General features: G+C 44.2%; 1 protein-coding gene and 1 long non-coding RNA gene across 6 annotated transcripts in view; one reads left to right on the top strand and one right to left on the bottom strand.

The window, feature by feature from the left end:
* Positions 1-2,962: 2,962 nt before the first annotated feature.
* Positions 2,963-9,339, bottom strand: LOC135298014 (uncharacterized). The gene is made up of 3 exons (XR_010359974.1): positions 9,238-9,339; positions 5,014-5,285; positions 2,963-3,076 (listed from the first exon to the last, which is right to left on the bottom strand). It is a non-coding gene; the product is annotated as an uncharacterized LOC135298014 (long non-coding RNA).
* Positions 9,340-14,880: 5,541 nt separating this feature from the next.
* The window catches only part of BACH2 (BTB domain and CNC homolog 2), a 186,364-nt gene continuing 179,200 nt past the window's right edge, over positions 14,881-22,044 (top strand). For 3 of the 5 annotated variants that reach the window (XM_064412685.1, XM_064412669.1, XM_064412670.1), the window contains exon 1: positions 14,881-15,517. The gene's annotated coding sequence lies outside the window, so the exon portion shown is untranslated. Of the gene's footprint in view, positions 15,518-15,842; positions 15,945-22,044 lie in introns of those variants that run through there. The other 2 variants (XM_064412674.1, XM_064412673.1) reach the window with 2 other exon arrangements.

The raw sequence follows: 22,044 nt of genomic DNA, 5'->3' as shown, positions 1-22,044 counted from the left end.
CCAATAACATAATCCCATCTGCCCTACAGATATCCCAAATTCCACAGATAAAGATAAGTTTATGGGTCTTTAGCTTCCTTGGTCTTTACTCACTTTCCCATCTACTTCTGAGCAAAATCGACAAATACTCAAGTTGTCATTAATTTTTTTTTTAATTTTGTATTCTCCACTAATATTTACATTGGTTGGGATCTTTAAGGCTGAATACTGAAACTAAATTGCCATACTTTTGCATATGAATGTACTCCTGCAAAGGCAAATAAAGAATAGGCTAATTTGCACATTCAGATAAGAAAAATAAAAAAAAATCAAATATACTTGTGTGAATAGACAAAAACATATGTAACACTTTTGCAAATGAATCTGGGTTTGATAGGTTCATTTTCCCTTCGGGTTAACATCAAGACAACATTTTGCCCAGTCACACCCATGTTCATCTGCAGAATTTAGCCCTAAGCCAGTTCAGATATAATTATTATCATTTCCTCCTACTTTCCTTGAAAGAACTGTAGGCATAGTTTGCTTTGAAAAGAACTGAACAACTTTTTCCCATGAAATATATAAAATAATCCTATACTTAGAGCACTTGCTTCTTTTCACTCTCTACTTTACACAGCACATGTGATTCTCATGACAAGAGAAAGGAAGAGATTATTTTCCTCTCCTTTTTAATTAATCTGTTTTGTACCAAGCTGTAAAAAGAAGGCAAAGATTACTTAGTCAAAAGTTTTTCTGTTGTGACCTTCTCAGTGATGAGTGGAAATGGAAATGACTTGGAATTAAAGGTTGGCTAAGGTAGTGAACTAGCTGTGCATCTTTACAGGTTTGCCTCGCTGCCAGTTTACATCAGACATACAAATTAAGTTTGCGGTCCCATCCTGGGCCCCATTTATACAAATCACAAACTCCAAAAGGGCAGTGCTGTAAATCACCCCCACAGGCAGCCAAGGGAGGTGGATGGGTGCAGATGCTGTGTTTCAGCACTGGTCCTTGGGTCAGGTAGTCTCAGTGTTTCCTACCAGCTTCTCATCCAGCTCCACTCTCACTGCCTCTCACCTTGCTTTCAAAAATGCCCACTCTTCCTCTCAAAAAAAGACAGTTTTAATAGATGAGATTGGCACAGAGCCTAGAAGAAACCACCTGCAATGGTTAAAATGAGGGAATTATAAGCAGCTGACAGGAGGAAAGTATCTGACAACCTTAAGTTAAAGTTGCTGTTCTGGCTAATATCATTGTTAATGATAACTGTATTTAAAAAATCAAACGCCTTACTGAAATATCACATTGTACTTCTTTATCACACTGAACTGAGGCAAACAAACCTTTATAAAAAATTTCAGAACCTTGAAGGCTCTTTCAAGGCAGGAGCTGGTGTAGTAGAATGTAGTGCTGTGAACTTCAGAGACATTGCCTCCAGGATAGCACTGAAGGAGCTTTCACACAGACATGTTAGAAATTCTGACCAAACCAGCTCAGCACAAGTAAACTGTAAATAGACAGTAATTCAGAGGGAGAAGAGGGAGTGAACAGCCAAAGATAATAAGATAAACAATATATAATTATTCAAATAGACTAAACATATATAAAGCTGCATGTGTGTCTCTGTAAGCCCTCCGGGTCATTACGGAATTAAGGACACAATTAACAAGGATTAAGACATTTTCAAGAAGCTGAATTTATTATTTACGTTTGTTCTCACTGTAGTGGGGGGATTCTGAAATATATTGAAATGCTGATTGTGCTACTATGAAGATAAACATTTCTGAAGAGGAGGCACTGCAGCAAGTTAAGAAAACCTAAGCTAATGAAGTTAAAAGAATTCAGGAGTGTTCAGAAGCTAAACTTCAGAACAGAGAGACTGGCAAGAGCATGCAATATGGAAAAACAAGGGTGCTTTCCAAGACTAAAGAATTTGTCTCTTCTAAAATATGAGACAGAAAGGGAGGTAGGCAGGGTCAACCCCAGCACTGAGGATGCTCACTATGTGCAACCACAGACATTGTTAATTTGGGATGCAGGATCAGGCCAGCTGAGCTGCAGCTCTCTCCCTCAAACCCACAAAAGAGTCCCATTGAATTAAGGAAGCAGAAAGCATCAGCAGGTTTTCAAAATCCCTTGACAGAGCTCCACATAGCAGAGCAGTAGGTCAAATGACAAACTGTGGATTAGTACACTGCGTTATAAATGGATTAAGCAATAGGAAACAAATAATCTGGGTACAGTCCTGTGTGACAATAGTAAATGCTAAGCCCCTAGTGTCTTAAAGGTTAGCCCTCACATCTCCCCTCTTCCACTATGTTTATTTGCTCATTGTGAGGTTTTATAAAGAGATTGCCTGAAGAAAAAGGGGAACGTTTTCTTTCAGCTGGGTTCTCCTTGCCTCCACCACCACGGGATGACACTGCTAGGCTGAATAGGTATGCCAAGGTTCATGCTACCACATTATACATTCCAATTTCTTACTACTGGGACAATACGCACCTTCCTGGCTGTGATTTTTCTTCTGCTGTGTCATCCTGCCACCTCAGAACCTGGTCTGGAAAGTGAAGCAGGAGAAACACAGATCACCATGGATCTGGTGCTGTTCCTCAAATAATTTTTCAAAATGATTTAGAGAGGAATGACAAAGTGTCACTGAAGTTTATGCACGCTGCTAAGACTGAAGAACAGCATAAATTATGGAAGATGGCAAGTGATTTCAGTAGATCACACATATACACCCCAGGCAGGTAAAATGTAGACTGAGGAATACAATATAACATGCTGCTAGGTGAAATAACAGTTTCTTGACATGAAATGGCATTCTTTTCACATCATGGTTTCAGAAAAAATCAGTATAGGTTGCAGAAGGCATTCCTCCCACCTCTCCCAGGACGCATGTAATGACACTTAAGCAAATAAAATAGCATGAGCCATGCTAGGTAAACAGACCAACACACTGCAGGCAGTTTCAGACCTCTGTATTTGGCAGGCTCTTTCTTCTGTGTGGAGATCTTTGCTGAACAAAGGCTCTGATTTGGGTTTTGTTCTGTTGTTTGCCATAGCTGAAGCAGCAGCTGAAGAGATCCTGGGAAAGCTGGTAGAAAGAGAAGCATGGCTGACTTTAGGTATGGAGAAAGCATGAAGGGAAAAGGACATCAGGCAGAAAAACACAAATATGTCCACCCTCACTGCTCATGCAGGCAGCTTGCTCCCAGCCCTCACTGTACTCCCAACTTGCCCAGTGTCTCTGCCTCACACAGAAGGGCACACAAGGTTCAAGAGTTCCCCATTCTAAGCCTGCAATAAGCCAGCAGACTCATCACTTTTTCTTCACTGTCTGAGCTCACTACCTGACCCTCATGTCCTCTCCCTTCCTCCCTTCCCCACTGCACCAACCTGCCTTTCTTCTTGGACTCACAGTACTGCCCCTCACTCAAACACAGAGGTGCTGCCTTTGGCCAGATGTTGGGGAGCCTCCTCATAGGGAAGCACCAAGCAGGCAGATCAGCCTCTTGTGGGGTGCCAGGCTGAGGCAGGGGTGCCTCTTTGCTGGACTCTCGAGGCAGAGGAGCCACATCAAGATGGGGTGCTCTGCCCTATCCCCAGACTCCCATTTCCACTCCTCCCTTTGCACATGTCCTGGTCATATTTGCTCTGGTCAGCTGGTTCAGGAAGTTATGCTGGCAGAAAACTAATTCTGCAAAGAAGTGTGCAGCCACTTGAGGCCCCAAACTGGCGTGCTGCAACACCAGTGCCTGCCTTAGGGGCAAGGAGCAGGGAAGGAATGCGAAAACACAGCCAGAGGTGAGGATACCATGGCAGCGGCGCCATGAGAGCTGTTTGGAGCTTTCTCAGAAGCTGGGGTCAGTCTGCTGGCCACCTCAAAACTGAGGCTTGTCTTCCTTCACCTGTGCAGCAATGGCAGCCTCAGGCTGTGAAGGTAAAACTTTGGGATGAAAATCTGCAGAGTTTGGGCACCTCCTTGTTTAGAAGCCACTTCTCTGTTCAGAAGCTCAGGCTTACACCTTTAGGCTGGAGCACTTAGGCCCCATGGGGAGTAGTTTAGCGTTTTTTGATCTCCTTTACCTTCTGATATTGCTGTTAAGGTCCATGTGCTGGATTTAAATAACCATTTAGAGATGTACATAGTAGAAAACCACATGCAATGGAGAGAGTGCAGAGAGGATTATCACTCTGCTGTAATGGAGTCAGAATCACTCTGCAACGATGCTCAAGGCCATGCAAGGTCATCAAAAGATGATTTGAATGTTGCTTGCATTCTTGCCCAGGAGAGAAGAAAATCTGGACTAAGCTGGGAAGAAGAGGGGGCCTCACAGGCATTGCATGTTTTCACAGAGCAGTCCAAGTGGAACCCCAGCTATTACATGAGGAAATACTGAAATGGCAGAAAGAAACTGACACCACTGCTGCCCTCTGTGAACCTTCCCCATGCCCTGTCCCTCTGCCTGCCACTGCTCTCTCCTTTGCAACAATGGGAGGGAGGCAGCGTGGCCAGGCAGCATCCGCTGACTGCTGGCAGACCTCTCACACAGAGATGTGAGATACACAAAGGAACCTGTCCAAACCTCCTAGAAGGATAGAAAGGGGGAGCCACTGCCCAGTGCCAGCAAAAGAAATCTCTCCAAAGCAATAGTTTCGCAAGTGGGGGCTGGGAAAGAATTAACTGCTTCAGTTAGGCAGGGCTCAGGGGATAGGGAGTGGTAGCTTGGGTATTTTTCATCTAGACAATTAGGCATGATCCTCAGGGCAGTGGGTGTTAGGCCAAGGCTGGAAAACTTTCCCTAAACTAGCAAAGCACAAAGCTTTCATGCAGTGTGTGCTCAGCCCCGAGAACTTCCTGGTAACTCTCGGGTTATTGAGGCAGATTGTTGATTAGAATCCAAGAGAGGATTAGAAACTCTTTTAAGCATAAATAGTATTTGCAACTGTGTGAGTTAAGCAAACGGATACAAGGGAAATCAAACCTCACGCTTCAGGGCATAAACTGCTCTCTTGTGAGTCAGGACCAACCTTTTTTTTTTTTTCCTCTACGCATCACATCTCATAATTAGCTAGGTGCTTGCTGTGGTTTTGATTTGCTCTGAAGCATCAGTTACTGGCCGCTGCCAGAGGCGGGATGCTGGACTAGATAGACCCGTGATGTGTTTCTGTAGGGCAACCCTTTTGTTCCCGTATTGGCAAAGCTTTGTGGGAAAGCTTTAGTGATTCATGTCTTCAGCAGCTCCTGGTCTTGCTGAACATTGTCCTCTCATTTCCATAGGCACTAAAGTCACTCTGAATTGCTACAGAAATAAAAAGGCAAAGTTGCAGGAAAGGTTATTTATCTACATGGTGCAGACAGCATTTATTTAGTAAATACAAAGATGCTTTTAGGACCTGTATGGGCAATTTTTTGCTTGCAAGAAATTAATTATTTTCTGTATTCCATTTCAGCTGCAAAGCCAAATAACTTCCAGAAGGTTTTGTATGTTAAAAAATACATATTTCTCTGTATATACGCATACATTTATGCACATAGATATATATATATAAATATGTTGGTCCAATAAAAGGGTTTGAATTACTAGCATTTCCTTACAAATTAAAGGCAGGCAAGGACCAGTAATGCAGGTGACAGAGCATGCACTAACAAAGTCTGCCTCTCCATGCTGCCTCTTTGATGTACCTCATCTTTGCCCCGAAGGAATTTCATTATCCTATGGTGAGCTGGTAATGAAATCTGTACTCAGAATCAAGCCTTCATAGACAATGATATCTTGACTCTTTGTTCTGTACAGACTAGCTGTGTGTGGCAGGAATATGTTTCTATTTGTGTGTGATCTGAGTGTACTTTGAATACTGATCTCCAGATAAAACAGATAGAGATCTAATTTGACAAAATACTAAATTACTCTATCTTGCCTTATCTCACAAAATTCTGATGCTTATTATTGTGATGAATATTTCGGGTGATACTTGTAGTGTTCAGCATGTGTGACAAAAATCTCTCTGTTGAGAACCGACTGGAGTGTCAAAGACCCTGATTTATAAAGAGTGCAGAGGGCTCTTAAGTACTATTTTTAGAACAATGCCGCAACAGATTTACACGCAGGGAGAAAACCTTCCTCTACAGTCACTTAGGAGCGAAGTAGCATTTCACTGCATAATAATGAGGAATTAATTGTTCTTTGTCATCACTTTTTATGCAAATTGCCATAGAGCACTTGCCCAATGTGCATTTTACCTTTTAACAAAGAAAGCAGTCATGACAAAATAGACCAAATTTCATAAGCTGAAGACAAAAGTAGGCTGTACCATTCACAAATTGAAGCTAGCAAGTCTATTCCTTTGAGGAACTCTATCAACTTCCTATGAAAGTCCATTAAAAAAATAAAAGGAACAAGGAAAAGATTTCTTAGCCTACATATCTAGTTAAATTAAATTAAGTTCAATTATTAGACAAGTGAAATTTCTTCACATGGAATATACTCATCACTCTTAACAGACTCTGTTTATTTTCTTCTTTTCACTTAGCATAATCACCAAATATCACCAATATTTTGTTTCCTTACTGCTTACAAGATTTCACTGTATCATTACGGGATTTCAAAAGCCGTGGGTTGCTAGTTGTTCAAAAATTATTTTCTGACTTGTATTAAAAAAAAAAAACAACAAACAAAAATAAAAACATTATCAGCCTTGTGTTTCATGTATGTTTTCACAATATCTACATTTAGACTAAACTGACTATTCTTCAGAGAAAACCAGAACAGAAACAGCTACAGAATAATATTTCCTGTCACTGCTAGAAAGAGAAATACATAATAAATCATCTTTCTTCTACATGAAGCTTTAATTTTTTAGTCATTCTGCAACTGACACTGAAAATTTAATGCAAAAATTAACTAGATGGCAGACTGGGTCAAAATGTAGACATCCTAATGGATTGCCTTGTGTCAAAGCATTTTGTCCAGAAACATCTCAACATATTTTCTTTTTCCTGAGAAACATAGGAAGGATATCAGTGTGCCAGGAGTTTCTGTCTTGCATGTGCAATGAATTAATTCAGTGAACCAGCGGGTCTTTTCAATCTCTAGTTTCTACCAACTTCAAACATAATAGCGAGTTCCAACAGAGTCCCTTTTCTATTCATAAGCTATTCACTGCAAACCTTTGTAGTTCATAACTTCAAGTTAACATAGCAAAGAGCAGTTTTAAATCACTCCTCTAATCAGAGGTCACAATTATTTGCTGCAGCTCCCAAATAAACCCCACAAAAACACTACACGCTGCAAGCCAATGCACTCTGCTTTCACCTCTAAGAGAGAAAAATAACAGAGGCTTGACTTCTGCCGTATGTGTTAACACTTCAGTAACACTATCTATTAATCAAAAAATAGTTGAAGGCAGCTTATAAATCCCTTGGCATGGAAAGAGCCATCTTCATCCTTACAGAAATATGTTTTCTGCCCTGGTCCTTGCTTAAGGTGTCTTCTTGAGAAAAGCAAAAGAAATGGATGTGAGAAGTAAATTAATCAAACAGATAATTAAATATATCAGTGGAAAGCCAGTTTCACTGGGTCCTAAGTCTTTGGTTAGTATTAGAGCTAAAAGCAAAATGAACGACCCCTGCAAAAGCCAAAGCCTTCAGTGTAGCACTGAAGCACTGCATCCCCCCACACCCTCTCAGAACCGCAGCATGTCAGGCATTTAGCCTTTAATAACAAGTCCAAAATACTCCAACTTCTTTCCTAAGGCCATCAGAGGCAGGGGGAGCCAGGATGCCAGCTGGGCCAGTGTGTGCCCACTAAGTGCCAGTACACCTGCACCCTCCGTGTTCCCCCCAAGCACTCCCACCAGTCCTTCTCCAGTCTCTGCTCAGCCAGAAGCCAACACAACCCTTCTTATGCTCCAGTCATGTTTCAGCTTCATGAAACACATGTTATTATTAAACTACATGACAATCAGACTTGCCTTTTAACTTTTACCTTCCCAAGTGTTGCCGTGCATCACTTCCCACCCCTCCCTCTGAAGGCACACTGGACACCCTGGACATCCCCCATAACAGTGGTGTGTACTGCTGCTGGGCTCTGACAAAGCTGGTGGCTTTGCATTCTGCTTTGTCCTCCCCTCCATCTCCACTGCCCAACCCCAGTGCTCCAGGCTTCTCTCCCAGTCACACCAGCACTGTGGTCTCCATGGCTCCATCTGCTACATCCTGCATGACTCATCACCTGAAATACCTCTCCAGGTAAGGCTTAAGCAGCAGCCTGCTCAGTATTCTTCCTCCTGCAGAGGCAAAGGGAGCACACAGCCACCATGACACCACCCCAGACAGCACTGAGAGAGACAGTGCCAGAGGCACAAGAGGCAGCCAGGCATCCAGTCAGACATCCCCCAAGAACTGCCAGTTATGAAGAAACTCCCTCTGAGTCCCATAAGACAACAGCCAGATGTCCTCTGCTGTGGCTGCACAGCCCATCCAGGAAAGAAAGAAAAAGCCCCTATTACAGTATGCACTGAAAGCAGAATCATGAGTGCTAGAAGTTCACAACTGTTAGCAACTGAGTACCTCTGTGAGTAATAATTACATCTAGGCTTTTACCCTTAATAAGTGGATTTAAGTCTATTCAGCCATTGTCACATGTGTATAAGCTCTCACTGATGTTGAAGACTACGTGGAGTAGAAGGGTCCTTAGAAACAGCAATTTCTCTCCACAGAATAGTGCTGTTCTTACTTATCCTCTGTCCCTTCCCAAAATAATGGCTTTGAATTAAATCTTGCCAAATAACTGGTGTCCTGTGACATGTCAGAACTGCAACCTAGACTGCTCAGAAATACCTCAGAGCTCTTGAATGGAAAAAAGTCTCCAGCCTGACATTTAATATCTAGAACACAAACACCACTCTGTCATATCTAGATTAACCTCTGTGTGCCCTCTTTGTTCTCCAGTCACAGATGTTTTCCCTCCCTCAGCACTGTTCAAGAGAAAAAAACATTTTTCTAATCCTCTTCTGAATCCCTTGATTTTCAGGACAGCCTGGACAAAGCAGATGTTTTATCTCTTCTCACAGTCTGCTGCAGATATTTTCACTTTTCTGGATAGTTAGGTTAGGAATGAGGCCTACAGCCATGACCTACGCCATAACTGACAGGGTAAAGGGATTTCCATGAGACAGTGGTGAAGGAATGACCACAGACACAATGGTCTGCTGATGGGACGATAAGTTGTCAGGAGGATGGATGACCCTTACCAACTGGCCAAATGGAAGAGGGAGTGGTAGAAGGTGTCATGGCTGTGTGCTGGCCTTGCACAAGAGCCACAGCCTTTGTACTCTCTCTCTTTGTAACTGTCCATTTACGCATGAAGTGGTTGCCCCTTTCCCCACTGATGACAGCAGTAATAGAATATTTGACTGCCTCCACTTCTCCCCCAAAGTGGAAGCCAGCATTGTAAATCCCTCACACTGCAGACAATGGGCTTGCCCCTCTTCTTCCCCAAAGCCAGTGACACATTTTTGGTAAGATTTAGGCCTCTGACTGCATCAGAGTATACCCAGGAACACTCGTACATAGTGCTACATGCTAGTATTTTGCAGGTCTAGTGAACTTATCACCAGCAATCTAGGGAGAATCTATAAGATGTTGCTCCAATAAACAGCACTATTTGTAAATCTGTTACTACTGAACATGACCAGGCCTATGGTGCTGAATTGCACACTGCATTATCTGTGAGTCTGTGACTGTGAAGGAGCCCAGACCTACAGTGTAACCCAAACTATTTGTGCATCTGGGATCTTAATGAATGCAAGTGGACTTACAGTGTCAAATTGGCTGTAAACAGAAATTAAACTCAGCCCCACCCGGCCTCTCTGATCTCAGGGCTAGCTGGAAAGCAAGGGGGCTTAATTTCTGCCAGATTTCTATACTCTTAAAGGCAAAAGGCAAACTCTAAAGGCCAAGTGTTTTTGAAAAGATGGATTACAAGCTGAGCTAAAACAAGGTTTTGCCCACAACTGCCCTCAAACCATTTGACTGTGCTGATTCTCAATGATAGGAGAACATGTGAACCAAGATTTAAATAAGTTATTTCAGATGTCCTTGCTGTTAGAAACAGACTCTGGGATCATCCTGACCTGTGAAATCATGGAATTTGTGAGAGTTGACCTTCAGAACTTTACAAAAAGAAGTTTTATATTATATTTTAAAATACCATTCTAAATGCAAATTCTAAAATGTAACTCACAATTTGTAAATAATAATGAGCACACTAAGTAAAAAAAAGCTGAATGCAGTAATAGAGTTGAGGAAATTCTCAGAAGACGGCACTGACTTAAAACAAAATGAGGAAGGACAAAGCCTAAACCCAGCCAGCCATCTCCAGGACTTACCAGGGGCTGAATTTGCACTGCTTTTCACAGAACTGAACTTCAAAGTACCAGCAGGCTGCTAGGGCTGTGTTTGCTTTGGGGCTAACAAATTCTCATCTCCTGCAAAACCACTGGAAAGAATAATCTTTAGCTCATTCATCCTACCTGTCTAGCATAGGTGTTGCAACTACTTTTGCCAAATCAAACTATGTCAGACCTTAGTTAGGTGACCCCAGCAAGCAGGTAATGTGAACAGTTTACATCTCTTTTTTTTTTTTTTTTTTTTTTTGAAAAGGATAAAAAACAGCAAATTCACTTAGTGACCACAAAATACTTTTTGGAAATAATGTGTAAACTTTAATGATTCCTGCCCCTCTGTTTCTTGACATACAAAGAGTTCCTTATATTCCCTTTTTATTATGTTACCTGCATTAATTTTTTCCTACCTTGCTTCCTGACACTGTAAATTTAGTCCCAGCAAGAACATTGCTACTTCAATATATTTCCAATATTATATCTCACCAGATCCTCAAAATACCGTGCCAGGGTGTGCAAAACAACTAAATAAACTATTTAGTGCAACACAACACCAGGGATCTGCAGCTCTGTGCATGACAAATGCTCCTTTGTGGAGCTTTTGATGTGATGTCAAGGCACGCTCCGGAGACACTACACTGTGGATCTTTGATATGGCACACCATGACAGTGTCTCCTTCGTAGCTGTCACTGCCACTGACTCAGGGCGTGCTGTTAGTATTGTCAGTGTTCCAGGAAATGTGATGTACTTGGGGTGTGTTAGGACCTGCTTGTGAAAAGACATGCGGTGCCTGTAGTATAATCAATAATCAATTGTGAATTTCTTAATCACTGCAAAGAAAATGATGCAATGTCATTAAGCCTACCTGCATAACCCAGGAGAATATGTGCATAATTACCAGTAATGACTTAGACCTCAGCACAGGACCAAGGCTTACCCAGGAAAACTGGTATTTTTCAACCCAAATGCTGCAGGGCAAAATGTGTTTCAGAAGGAAATGACAACTTCCTGAATTAAAACTTGCAAAATTTGTCCTTATTTTTCCCTTTTCACTCCTTCATTACCATTGTAAAGATCAAATTGCATAAGATCCACTAACGTGTTGCTCATTCATAGTCTTTGAGTCAGCGTGGTTGAAGCCAAGACTGCAGTACTTGTCTTTCCATAGCACTTTAAATTAGGAATTGCCTCTCACTAGGAAAAAGCCATTTGTTTTTATAAATACGTGACTGAAATACCTTGCAATACACAGAGCTCTCCAACAAGTGGCACTATTAAGACTATTCAAGCTACAAGATTGATATGCAAATGAGATCTCAGAAAGGGATGTTGGGACATGTTTTACAATATTGGATTCACTTTAAAATCTTTTAAATTTACATATGAAATATGATTGAAATATATATTCACAATTCAGCTACTTTGGAAAGTTTTGTGTTATCCAAAAAGGAACCACTGAAAAGTAGGTCAAGTGCCATAAGCTCAACCAGGCAGTCCTCCTCAAAGAGATGAGGTCATGCCAATGTGGAGAAACCACCTAATTAATATGTTAGTAAAGGTAACATGCAACCAGGAAATTTGTCCATAGCTCTGAGCCAACGCATGTTGTAAAATGTGTGGATGCAGCCCTTTCTGGAGGATGAGTTGCAGCATCCATGGCAAGTTACCCCTTAAAGTATTCTTGGGTCAACTTCTAAATTGCACCTCTTCACATTAATTCGTTCTTACCTTATTTTGTTGTTATTGCTTGACAAATTGGGTATTGTTTTGAGACACCATACGTGGCACCTCTTCAAATATCTCATATTTGTCTGGAATATATGTTTGGCTGCACTGCAAGAAAAATGGTCCAGAAATAGTTACATATACAAAAATTTAGGCATGAAGATAGTTGATTGCAACGGAAACAGTATCAGACCAGATTTGTTGCTGGAATATAAGCAGTTTGGGAATGAATTGGGAAGCCAAGGCATTAAAATGTAAAATATGTGATATAAAAATAGCATTTTTAAACAGTAGGCTTAATTTGGTTAGTATAATATTCCTTTTGGTTAGCATAATATTCCTTCTGGATTTGGAAAACAACCGTCAGCTTTTCCTCAGTTTTCTACTGTTATATGCAGATACAACAGCCATAACAAAATCATGATCTGAGTGACTTATGGGAGTGTGAACCCTGCCTTGGATGATGAGTTGGTCACAAATAATTAATAGCATTTGGGTACCAAAAGCTGCATGGAGCTGCTTGGTGAGTTTTCAAACAGCCTCTGTGCAGAGCCCCTGCTTAGCTCTACCTTCCTTCATTCTGTGCTGATATCTCTGTCCTGCACAAGCATGACCTGATTCACACTGAAGCCACTGCAAATTTTATCACAGCACAGATTGAGCAATAAAACCCAAAATGGACATTGTCACATTACTCCTCCTTCTAGCCAAATAGTAGCATTCATTCTAGAACATCAGCCAGTAAGATAAATGGCAATCATGGTGCATACATGGCATGCTTTGTTTCCAGTTTGGATGGCTCTGACTACCTGGAGCTGTATCCCCTGTAGTGTGCTGTAAACAACAGAACACGGGCACTCTGAATGCAGCAGCACAACGGGCACGTAGCATGCTAACTAAAGCATTACAAACGCTGCATGGCTTATTTTTATCTCTCTGTCCTTCCCATTATAGTATTTTTATCTCTCATGCCAATACAAAATTATTTTTGTGTCTCAGGGAAAAACAAGGCAACACGAAGACTCAGCCCTGCTAGTGTATAAACACGATGAGTCTCCTTACACCCTGTGGGACTTTTTGCGTGCATAACACCATGTATGTCTGCAGAACCTAAATGGCACTGATGAGCAAGGCTTCATATGAACATTACTTGGAAAGGGAAAGTGAAGTTTATGAGTCAAAATCTCCAGTGGGGTGCTATTCTGCAGCTACACGCAGCTAGGAAAAGTAGGGGCAAAATGCTGTAAGGAACTTCACACAAGTGGACAAGAGTGCAAAATGCAAACTGGGGAGAATCACATTTTTGAAAAGTGACTATGTGCTTGCCCTGACATACAAAGAGTTGAATCTAGGTTGACAACATAGTTTTCCATAGTTTAGCAGACTTTGAAAATGCAGGTAGCTGATGCAATTTCAGAAGACATCACTGAGAAAACTTCACAGGAATGGCTCCCCTCTAAAAGACACAGAAAATGCAGTATATCATCTGGCTGTAGTGAAAGGGGGAAACAGAGGATGAAAACGTACAATGAAAACTGACAAACGCAGAAAAAATAACAAACATGCACATGTTAATTACTGAACGTGCTTTTGTTAGCAGTAGGTCACCATCATTCTTTATTGACATTTACTGCAACTGCAATTTCTTTTTCAAGATCACTGACCCAGGAAAATGTAACCCTCTAGTTATCCAACGCCCTTTAATTAGAGATGTCTCCAGAGATAATCTCACTCACGGCCCCTATTGTGAATCATTTATTCTCCAACTTTCCTTTTTATCAGCTGTCTTTCATCTTTATGTTTTTCTGTCCGAGCCCGGCTGAGTAACTCGGGCTTGCAGAACGCGGCTTATTCATTTACGGGTTCTCCCCGCTGCATTTCACGTCCACTGACATTTGGGGTCTCGCTCAGAAGCACTGCCTGCCGGCACCAGGATAATTGGCAGGAATCACAGCTTTCCACTGGGCAAGAGGAACCATGGCGCCAAGCCTCGGGCTGGGAAAGGGGCTCGGATTTGGGAGCTTCACACACACACATACACACACGAGAGGAGGCGAAGAACAATCAGCGCTCCCGCCTCGGGAACACTTCTCGGGGTTTTGTTTGGTTTGGTTTTGTTTTGTTTTGAGCGCCGGGAGCGCTCACCTCCCCGCGCGGTGCCCGGCTGACTCATGACTGCCGGGCGCTTGCGGTCGGCACTATAGGATGAGGTTCCTCCGGGGGGCGGAGCGCGCAAAATAACGCAGGCATCAACACCGAGGCGGCCCCGCTGGCAGCCAGGGCTGACCGGGGTGGGTGTTCTTTGCCCTGCGCGTCGCACCCTGCCCAGCGCCTCCCCGCCGCCACCGCCGTCGTGCCGGGTCCCCCCTCAGGCCGCCCCGCCGCCATGGCGGCCCCTCGCGGCGGACTACGGCTCCCAGAGCCCCCCGCGGCCGCCGGCGCGAGCCCCGGCGCGGGGTCTGGCGGCACGCGCGCACGCACGCACGCACCCCCTCTCGCGCGCGCACACACACACACGCACTGTGCCGCGGGAGGGAGCGAGCCATCCCGTGCCGCGCATGCGCTGGCCGCTCGCGGAGGGGCGGGGCGGGCGGAGCGCCGGCGGCGGCGCCGCTATTCGCGGAGCGGCCGTACGCCGCTCCCCGTGCGTAGGGGCCCGCGGCGGGCGTAGGCGCGGCGGCGGGCGCTGCGCCGTTGGCGTAGCGTTGTTGTGAATGGAGCGCGCGGCGGGGCGGGGAGGGTGACGTCAGCCTGCGAATGTCAACAATGTAGCGATTGAGGGGCGGGGGCGGCGCTGGGCCGGGGCGCGGGAGGCGGCGGCGGGCGGCAGAGCCGGGCGGCAGCAGCGGCCGCGGCAGCAGCAGCACAGCAGCGCCGCCTTCTCTCCTCCGCCTCCACCGGCCGGGCTGCCTCCGCCGCCGGCCCCGGGTGCCGCTCCGGCAGCGACAGAGCCGCCGCGGTGCTGCTCCCCCTCCCCCCCCGCTCCCGCCGCCCGCCCTCTCTCCACCCGCCCTCCCTCCGCTGCGGCTTTCTCTCCTCCTCCGGCCCCCCTGCCAGCCCTCCCCTCCTTCCCTCCCTTCCCCCTTTATTTTTCTCCGCAAGACTTTGGCTCTGGAAACAGCTGGTTCAAAGCAATCGCCATGTGATGATCGTCTGGGTCGGGTTTTTTTTTTTTCATTTGGGGGGGGGAGGGTGCAGGTTTCTGACCGCAGAGAAATACTAATAAGAATTTCCGAAACAACAGCAGCAGCAACAACAAGAGCAACCTCCCCCTTCCCCAAACCTCCTCAGCCGTAACAGCCCCCCACCCCCGGGCCCACTCCACCCCGCCCCACTGCCTCCCCCACCTCCCGCCCAGGCTGCAGCGACAGGGGCGACCCCCGAAAGTTGCGCGGAGGCGAGGTGAGTGCGCCTGTTCCGCGGCTCGGCAGCCCCGCCGGGGAAGGGGAGCGGGCGGCAGGGGGGCGAACTTTGGGGGGAGGCTGGCCGTGCGGGGGGGCAGCGTGGCTTCTCCCCTCCTCCTCCTCCTCCTCCTCCTCGCAAGCACGGCAGCTGTTGCGCGGGGTCAGGCGGGGGGCTGCACCCCCGCCCGCGGCGCTCCGCGGGCTGTGCAGGCGCGCTTAGCGCTCATTCCTTAAAGTGGGAAATACGCGCGTTGCGTAACGGGGAGTGCGCGGCGGGCGCGCGTGTGTCCGTGCGCGCCCGCCCGCTCCGCGCAGCCCCGAGCCCGGCCCCGCCGCCACCTGCAGCCTCGGGGCCGGCGGGCAGCGCGTCCCGCCGCGCCCCCGCTGCCCCCGGTCCCGCGGGTTCGGGAGGGATGCGAACTCCGGTAACAGTTTCCAGGATCGCTAAGGCGCGGCGTGCGGAGACGCTGGCTGTCATGAAAGAGGCTGAGTGTGAAACCGTGCCTCTCCTTTTGTGGAGAGGGCTATTTCGGTCGTGCAGCGGGTGTCTTGTTAAATCGCTTCAGTTGCCGTGAGATCATTGTGCCCTTGTTGTTGAAGCTCCGGAGTAAACCCCGGGCTTCAGTCTCTACTAATAAACGTGAGGCAGGGACGACATCTGATTCGAAATACTCCTCAAGATGTTGGAAAGATTGGGAAATTACAGCGTTCCTGTTTTCTCTTGTTGAAGCCGTGTCAGTGTTTTCGTGATGAAAGCCCGTTTTCAGAGACTTTGGAACTGTCGCTAAACTTGTGCATATTTTAATTTTTTTTTTCTTCTGAGGCTCGAGCTGAAAACAAGTTGGGTTTTTGTTTGGTTGGGTTGTTTGGGTTTTTTTTTTTTTTTGAGCTGGGAATTGCCTGAGATTCTGCCGTAGCTGGTGGAATGCTCTGCAGTTTGGGGAGGGTGGTGATGCTTGGGTAAATGGACTTTTTCGGGTATGTAAATACTGAAATTTGAGATAATTGCTGAGATGAGATGGGTAGAATAAAACGATAAGGTTGTTTGTTAGGCTGCAACAGCCCCATAGACAACAGCTTTAAACCTCTGTTCTAGGAGCTTTACATCTGACAAATAGAAATAAAATTCCACCTCACATGTGGGTTTGCTCTTTTAAAAGCCTCGTTGCCTTTTGTGTCCTCCCGCCTGCCCCCTGTCACTGGGATCTGGGCAGCTGTGCAGCAAAATGGATCGGCGTTGTGCTTCCCTGCCGCGTACTGAACCTGAGTTTTCAGCATTGCTTTTCACATTTGACCCTGCAGCTTCAAAGGCTGCTCTGAAGGTGCTCTACAAGGAATGGAAGGAAGCCGTGACTAATTGGAAAAGTAGAGAACTGAAAAATCAGGATCATAGGTCTAGTTTTCTTGTTAGTTTCCTCTGTAACGCCGGGCGAGCCACTCTAGCAGATGCACGCCAGTGCACAGCTGCCGAGTGGGCAAGGAAGGTCCCCCGGGATTTTGGAGATAGGGTGGTTCTCAAGATATTTAGGGACCTTTTGCAGAAATGCTCCAGAGAAGCAGAGTGTGCATTTCTGGCAACTCTGCTGTGAAACTTGAGGTTGAGCAGCTGCATTTTTTTTAAACTTTTACCATTGTGGAGAGTAGATGGGGGAGATGCACGCAGTGAATAGATGACTAATGCACATGCTGACAGATCTGTTCATCAACAGCAGTTGTTTGTGCTCAGGTATCTCACACTGGGAAACAGTTCTAGGACAGGTACTCCTGGTCTTTTTCTGACCCAGAGGCACATCTGGAGCATCTCTTGGGGTAATGTGCATGCTGGCAGATTGCTCTGGTGATGTAGGTGGGATGCCTTCCTCTCTTTTCCTCTTGGCTTTCAGTCCTAAATTTTGCAGCAAGAAAACATTGGCTGCTTGCTCTTTTGTGTTGGGCAGAAAGGGAAGTTAGGCATAAAACCTGAGTTTGTGAGGAGATTTTGGTAAATCTTTGATATTGGAGAAGTCTTCAGATACTCATTGAAATAATAAAGTCTCCATAATATATAGCAATCTTACATATCTCTTTCTGCAAGTGCACAGTAAAAGACAAAGAGAGCTGAAAATAAAACCCTGTAGAGATGATGTGTAGTGTGGAATATGTGACAGAAGTTGCTTGCCTTTGCTTATTTTAAAACTTTTGTTGCTTGATTTTTCAGTCTGAAGTGCCATTTTTTCTTAATGAGGCTGCAGTGTGATTGCCAATTATTTTCTTTTAGGTTTTCTCTGAAGATGTAGTGTAAAAAAAATCAGTGTTGTTTTTTTTGGTTTTTTTTTTTTCCTTCAAAGAATAGAAATAAATGTTTTGTCATTGTGTGCCTGTGACATTCTTTTTGGGTAGGGCTTTACATATGCACAGATAAAGAGACTTCTCAGACCATAGCAAAGAGAGGTTTATGGCACTAAGCTGAAAAATGAGATGTGTAACATTAATATATGCAAAGTAATCTTTTCAGTAGTAATGGTGTTTTTATGAAATAAACTTGGTAAAATTGAATAGTATTTATTGTGTGACAAGAACAGTGTCTCTTGTGGTTTTAATTTAGGTGGTATGAACATGGTTTATGTATTCAAATCAAAATGTCTTTTTACTCAAAGGAATACTTTGTGAATGGCTTCTTAGTTTACACTAAGAATGTACCTGCAGTGTTGAGCAGGTCTGACTTAGATTTGAAGGCACGCATGCTTCTTTCACCTCTGGGTCTGAATTTCCAGCTCAGTTCATTTGGGGTGTGATGGTTGTATATAAGGGTTTTCTGAGTTGAGCTGTTAGGGAAAACACACTCATTATTCCATTGATGTGCTGAAGAAAATTGAGATTTAAACTTCATGCTTTCTCTGAGTTACTCCTGCAGCTTTCAGTGTTCCTGCAGACTACAGATGCTTTAAGAAAATGTGTAGAGTGTTGTTCTGATACTGCAGTTCCTTACTGATATTTGAGCAGGTGCCCAAATGATTTTGTTGTCATAGATGAATGGGCAGTAGAGTTCCACTCCCAGTAACTCCTGCAGGATTTCCGGAATAGTGCTCAAAGTACTCATTCAGGTTGTAACAAAAAACGGTCATCATTCCTTTAAATTCAGCCAAAAGATACTAACCTTGGCAGCTGTCTGAATATTACACATTTATTTGAAGCTGGCATCAAGAAGATGTAGGATGTATGAATATAGCCAGCTGAGTTGCAATGTGCTCATCTTGCTTTTTAGATAGGCAGAAACATCTTTGTAGTGAATTGAAAAGAGCACTGCATACTATGCCACTCTTAGACTATGAATTACAATTTTAAAGCAGGCAAGCAGAGGAATGTATACAAATGCTGCCTTTATGACCAGTGATGGACTTGCATCTTCTGAGTTACTAGAACTAGTGATCAAAGAGCAACCACATGTTCAGAGAAAGCAAAAAAAAGGAACAAGGGAATAAGTTCGGGAAAGCCCTTATGCTAAAAGTTTACATGTGTGGCAGAACTTTGATCTGTCAAAAATTGGGCTCAGAAGACTCCTCTGCTCGGTTGTATTGATCTTCATGCAGAAGGAGCCGCAGCAACAGTCTGAAGAACACCACCTGTGCTGCACTGGCGTCTCAGCAGATCAATAGATGTGTCCCTGTTTAGCTTGAAAAAGACTGTCTGCAAAAGCTCCTGATACAGTGGGGGCTGATCTGCAGCTCCTGTGTGTAAGCCCTCAGCCCTTGTGACTTCTGTGCCTGCTCCCCCTTTGCCGTTTACACCTGCTGGTGCAAACCTGCCCTCTGAGCCAGCTGGGACATTTCGGATTCAGTGCCTCAGAGGAGATGGAGAAGGAGGAGGTGTGGTGCAGGTGGTGGTTGTAGGGGCAAGACACACGGGGACCTGAGCTATGCTTTTTTCTGCTTTTTAGTTTGAAAGGTAACCTAAAATTGTCAGATCCTCCCAGATTTATTCCTGAGACATATCGTTTGCATGCAACTGTCTCTGCTATCTCAGCTGAACAAGATGTTTAAAAAGGTATTAGGAACAAAAAATTAAGGGAATTTCCAGTTTATCCCTGGTAAGAGTTGAAACAGAAGCCTGAAGCTTTTTTTTTCTCCTCCTGAGTGTTGAAAACAAATCAGCTGGGCTGTGATGGGTAGATGGGGTTTGGTGCACAGGTTCAAAAGGAGTCTCCCCACTAAGAAAAACAGGAACTGTTTGCTGCCTGTCACCACGCAGGGCTTCTGGGCTGTGGAGCAGCAATTTTGTTTTTTGAAAAGAGGAAAAGCAGCTTAAATAAACAAAATGACCCTTGAGACTTAATCACAGCTACTTATTATAGCTGACATTCACTGAGGGCTTTTTTTTTTTTCTTTTTTTTTTTTTTTCTTCTTTCTTGAGCAATCTCTTTAAAATTTAAACCTGTACTAGGAAAACAGGAACTGTAGGTGTGGAGGTGTTCCTTCACCCCGATTTGCATGCGGGCTGTTTTTTATTTAGCGGGTAGGTGTGTTCGGTGTGTGCGAGTGCAATTGAACATGTCAGCAGTTTCCTACGAGCCGCTCTTGCTGACTCACGTGTCTGGTGCAGCTTGGAGCTACCCTGGCTATAAACTATCCACAATAGGAGGCGCGGGCAGTGCCGAGCCGCTGTTCAAAGGTTATTTTCGGTTCTCTGGTCACTGCTTTGCTGTGGTTTTCTTCCCCAGCAACATCAAAACACACTGTCATTTCGCCGGGCTGCCATTCCTCTAGGTGCGGAGGGTAAAGTGGAAGTTCATTGTGCCGCTGCAGAGGTTGTGCTCCAAGTGCATTCTGGTGCTGCTGATCAGCAAGCTAAACCTCTGGGGTTTAGTTGTTGGTGTTGGGTTTTTTTGTTTGTTTGTTTTTTGGGTTTTTTTTTTTTGCTTACATAGGGTTTGGTTGTTTTGTTTTTTGTTTTTTTTTTTGTGACTGGGGTGTTACCGAAAAATCCCCCTGAGCATCATTCTGAATTTGCGTATGGCAAGTCTAGCCTATGAATTGTGTTTTCCCCTTCCAAATGCAAGCTGTGCTGTGGAGTCTCCTACCCTCCACCCCTTTTTATGGCATAAACCTTCTTTAAATGCAGCAAGGAATTATGATTAAACTTTTAAAAACCTGGTTTTAGCTGTCTTTAATTTTCTAAATTTTGCTATTTCTTAGTCTTGTTTTTGCCTCCTGTGTGGCAATATCACTGGCTGCTAGCATGAAAGGATTCCTTCATCTGCTCATGCTCTTGTACAACTGCTTCTTTATTTACAGACTCTATTCTGATTACTCATAAGGATTCTAAAATGATAGCTGCTGCTGACTGATGATTTTTAACTGATCTTGTTGTGGTTTTTGGGTTTTTTTCTTCCCTTCTTTCTTCTTTCTTTCTTAGCTGATCACAAAAGCCTTTGCAGAAGTGGAGTGAATTAGCCATCTGCAGTTCTGGATTTACTGTGAGGGAGTTTAGATTTGTAGTTGTCTTTTGTGTATTTTTCTTCTTCTTGTGGAATGGGGTGAAAAATAAGCGGTCTTTGAAAGTGTGATAAAGAAAATCGGCTGCTATTGAGCAGGGTTTAAAAACAAGGTGAGTTCACATCACTTGTTTTGTTTTTAGTCAACTACTTTGACCAATAATTAATAGAAAACCACACTGAGAGCTTTATAACACATGAAGAAAATGGGTGTTCTTGGTTTCTGCCAATACAAATGACTCATCAGTATCAGTAGGGTTTCTACTTCTAATAATAAAACTGTGGAAGACCTTTAGAACGTGTGGTTTTCACCCCTACTCTTAGTGAAAGGTTGGAAAATATTACTTTGAGATTTTTTTTTTTTGAAACTTATGGGAGACTTAGTGATTTGCTATGCAGAAGTGAAAGATCTTGTACCCTCCAAAGAAAACCTGCTTATACCACTGCTTGCAGTGCAAAAGTCTTCCCCTCTCCTGTCTTCTTGGTGATTTGCATTTCACCTTAGAGTATTGCCGATCCTTAGCCTCGATGTCAGAGATGCGCATCTGGAAAATATAACGTATTTATGTCGGCTGGGGGAAGACTTGGCACACTACCTCATCTTGCTGAGCTGCTGTTCTCTACCTCGTTTCCAGTCTGGTGAGGAGAGGGACAGTATGACTGCTGAGTGACTTGTACTGCTGTTTCAGCTGGGGGTCAGAGGATGCGGAGAGGAAGATAAACAGAAAATAGGAGTTGAAACATAAATGACAACTGTAGGATGTGTCTGTCACTACCTGGAAGGAAGCGTGCATCTTCCAGTACTCAAAGCGATACTGAAAAAAGTGCAAATCCGAAAGTAATCAGTTAAATTATTTTATTTTCCTCTGTCTCTTAAAAAGTAATAGTTTTCAAATCCTTTTAGCTGTTTATCTTTTTGTAAAGATTCTGCACTGTGTTCAATACAGTGAAGTAACCTCTAGCACATTCTGCTTTTTGTTTGAAAGTGTTACTTGTAGGTTGCGAGGTTATTTTGTTTTCATGTAAGCAGAGCATGCCCTTCATGGTGTTACAGT

Source organism: Passer domesticus, chromosome 3 (genome assembly GCF_036417665.1).
Source record: "Passer domesticus isolate bPasDom1 chromosome 3, bPasDom1.hap1, whole genome shotgun sequence".
NCBI lineage: Eukaryota > Metazoa > Chordata > Aves > Passeriformes > Passeridae > Passer > Passer domesticus.
Note: the sequence above shows the minus strand (reverse complement) of the source record. Positions and strands in the feature narration are given on the sequence as shown.